Source organism: Nannospalax galili, unplaced genomic scaffold (assembly GCF_000622305.1).
Source record: "Nannospalax galili isolate Female #2095 unplaced genomic scaffold, S.galili_v1.0 scaffold252, whole genome shotgun sequence".
Taxonomy (NCBI): domain Eukaryota; kingdom Metazoa; phylum Chordata; class Mammalia; order Rodentia; family Spalacidae; genus Nannospalax; species Nannospalax galili.
Genome location: NW_008333886.1, coordinates 5,534,021 through 5,537,850, shown reverse-complemented (window position 1 = coordinate 5,537,850; position 3,830 = coordinate 5,534,021). Strand labels below are relative to the sequence as shown.

Genomic DNA, 3,830 nt, shown 5'->3' with positions numbered 1-3,830 from the left:
CAAAAGTGACTTTTTAAAAAACTGAGATGCTGTAAGTTATATATTAATGTATTATAAACATAGAATTTAATAATTTTATGTGCATTTATTTGCTTACTAATAACAGTTTTCAATGCGTAGATTATTATCTTGCATATTGTTAATTGAGCATTTTTCTCCTTGCATTAGTTTCTGATGTAAATTTTTCTTCTGATAGTCTCCCAGTTTCCTTCATTGACTTTAAATACCTCATGGTTTGGGGTGTCATAAAAATATTTATTTAAATTGATTCATATTTTAGCAGAGCTAATTAATTTCATGTTAAATTCTTTATGGAGCATGACTCAAATGAGTTTATGCAAATGAACACATTTTGTACAACCCTATGATTTAGATAACATCCATTTGCTAAGGTGTGTATATCTTTCACATTCATTGCATGTTTAATACACTTAAATCAGGGGTGGAGCAATAACTCAGCAGTTAAGAGTCCCTGCTGCTTTTGTAATGGATAGAGGTTCACAACATTCCTAGCACCCACCTGGAGACTCTCAACTATCTGTAACTCCAGTTGCAGGCGATCTGACACCCTCTTCTGAACACTGCAGGCATTGCATGCACGTGATGCAAAAAGACTCATACATACAAAATGAAATAAATCCTTAAAAACCTAAAATGTGCTTAAAGATTTCTGTTATCTTTTTCTAATTCATTTGATTTGTTTCATTTTCCTTATACAAGCTTAGTATCTAATTTCCATCATGAATTAATATTTGATCTTTGGGTTATTAAGACATGTATTTTAAGTTTTCCATGATATGCTTCTAATTATAGTATTGTTTTATTTTTCAATTGTGTTTTATTCAAGGGACATTATATAACTTTAACCCACTGTAAAACGTAGTCTTAACTGATGACTCTGATGTATTTTGCATATCTCTGCCCTTCTGTGGGTTACCCTTGATAACCGGAACAATTTTCATTCTTTAAAAAATATTTTATCTATTGCTTTTTAATTGTTTTATGTGTATGAGTATATTTCCTGCATGTATGTAAGTGCACCTGAAGGAAAAGCATTCCAGAAAAATGACAATAGGGAAGACAGGAAAGAACCAGACCTGGTGTCAACAGGACTGCATTTATTAGCACAGTTAGGGGCAGCAGCCTTCCCATGGGAATGGAGGTTGTGCGAGGGAGTAAGAGCTGGTCAGAGTTTTTCTAGGGGCCCTAGGAGACAGCTGCAGGGGGGAAGTTTGAGTTTGTTGTGGTTTTTCTTGGTCCCTGAGTAGGGCAAGATGAAGTTCCTGATAAAGAACTGGATGCTCTCAGGGTAGGGTTAGGGGACCAGATGTTCCATGGTCAGGGTTCCTATGTTGTACTATTTTTCCTTCAGCACCCATGTCATACAGTGCCAGCAAAGGTCAGAAGAGGGTGTCAGATTCCCATGGAACTGGAGTTACAGACAGTTGTTAGCCACCATGTGGAGTTTGGGAACAGAACCCGGGTCCTACACAAGAGCAGCCAGTAACCACTGAGCTATCTCTACAGCCCCACAACTGTCATTCTTTGCTTGCTGAGTATATTGTATTCTACTCTTATGCCAGGTCATTTACTATCATAGAGGTCAATCTTTATAAAATGATACTAATGGCATCTAAGTGCTTGTTCAAAATTCATAATCTCAGGCTCAAGCAAGAACTATCTAATACAAATTTGTACATCAAGAAGATCCAAGATGATGTTGGAGAAGTACTGTACTATATCACTACCAATTTCTGCTACTTTTCATTCAAATATTGATAAAAGATTATAAAATTTTGCAGTGTAGATGTTGGGGACAAGGCCCAGTAGTCAGAGTGCTTATTCCACAAGCATGAGGTCCTGAGTTCAAATCTTACACACCCAAGTAAAATGTTAGGGACAGTTGTGCATATCTTTAACCCTAGCATTATAAAACAGAGACAGGAGAATCTGTGGGGCTCACTAGCCAGCCAGCCAGTTTGCCTAACCCAAACCCAAGAGTTTCCTGTTCAGTGAAAGATCCTGTCTCAAAGCAATAAGGCTGACAGTCAAAAGGAAGACACCTGATGTTCTGCCCTGGCTTCTAAATGGTGCACATGGGCCCATGCATCCATGCACAAGCAAGCACCACACACATATATACGCTTATACCACACACACAACATACACTGCAGACATACACATACATTAGCACTATATTGTTATCCAAGTTTACATATTTTGGACACTTCATTGTACCCTTCATGTACTTGAAGGAGTATCCTCAGATGCATGCAAGTTAAACGTTGGTAGGACTTCCTGGGATATAATTGACCCCTCTCATCACTATGAATTCACCTTTTATGGCTGGTTTTCCATTTTCCTTAAACTGATTTAACATATCCACATAGCTTCACCCTCTTTATTTCAGTTAATATTTGGGAAATATTTTTAAATTTCAGTATGTTAGTGTCTTTATGATTTAGAGTCATCTTATAAACATTACATAGAAATATTTAATCTTCTATGGTGGGCATGTTTTTGAATTTGGGCCACTAAGTACATTTACAAGTCACTAATACGTTTAAATACAAAGTATTTGACCCATTTTGACAGTTGTAATAATGTCTTTCCTGTTTCATGTATTTCAGTAGCACAGGGTGCTGGGAATCAAACTGGGGCCCTCTGTAAGAGGAGTAAGTGGTCTTAACTTCTGAGCCATCTCTCTGACCCCAAAGTTTTGCCTTTAAAAAATTATTTTTGATACTTTTATTTATTTATTTTTTTTTTGGTCTTTTGAGACAGGGTCTTCCTGTAGCCCCAGCCGTCCTTGAACTTAACTATGTCGGCCAGGCTGGCCTTGAACTCACAGAGATCTGCCTGCCTCTGCCTCCCGCATTCTGGGACTACAGGTGCACACCATGCATGGCTAACAATTTTCTTAACAGTTCTATTTTAGTCATGATAACTTATACAGATCATTTTCCAAGCTTTTTTCCTTTTTATTTGAAAATAATTATGGGCTCAGAAATATTTTAATGTATAAAACCTGTCTCCCAGATACTCCAGTGAGCAGACCTTTGAGATTAAAACTAGGCATCAGAACTAGGAAATTGGCCTTCAGTTTACACCACATTTTTTCGTGGACTTATTTGCGTGTGTGCGTGTGTGTGTGTGTGTGTGTGTGTGTGTGTGTGTACGTGTATAGTTCTGTGCAATCTTCTACTGTGTGTAAACTGAGTAACTACTGCCTCAATCAAAATACAGAGCAGTTTCATCTCCGTGGTACCCGTATTCTGCACCACTGCTCTTGCTCTGTCTCCCCAAAGCTAGTAGTGTGCACTCCATCATCGTAGTGCTGGCGTTTTGAGCACGTTATATAAGTTCCATCATAGGACCAGCAGCTTTTGATTTTTACTTTCCTTATGAAGTGTAATACCATTGAAATCAATTTGGCTTGGTGGGTGTAGCAAGAGTCCATTATTTTTTGCTTTTATAAAATAGTTTATTTTTCTGTATATCTATGTGTGCTTCTTTGGGTATATGTCTACGTGTGCGTGCAGGAGCCCCTAGAGATTAAAAGAGGGCATCAGATCCCCTGGATCTGGAGGTACAGACAGTTGTGAGATGCCATATGGGTGCTGGGAACCAAATCTATGTCCTGTGAAAGAGCAGCCAGTGCTCTCAATGTTTTGTCATTTCTCCAGCCATAAGAGACTACTTTTTTTGTGTTTTTTTTTTTTTTCAAATTCTTATTATGATTTATTTACAGCTACTCCAGGAAACTCTGGCTTTAGCTTTTTTTGGTGTAATTGTTTATTGTTCACTTCTGTGAATGCAAACATTAGTTT

At 37.7% G+C, this 3,830-nt stretch overlaps 1 protein-coding gene across 1 annotated transcript in view; it reads left to right on the top strand.

Moving 5' to 3' along the window:
- Positions 1–3,830, top strand: part of Ccdc178 (coiled-coil domain containing 178) — a 383,133-nt gene that overhangs the window by 37,360 nt on the left and 341,943 nt on the right. The gene's annotated exons all lie outside the window — the stretch shown is intronic.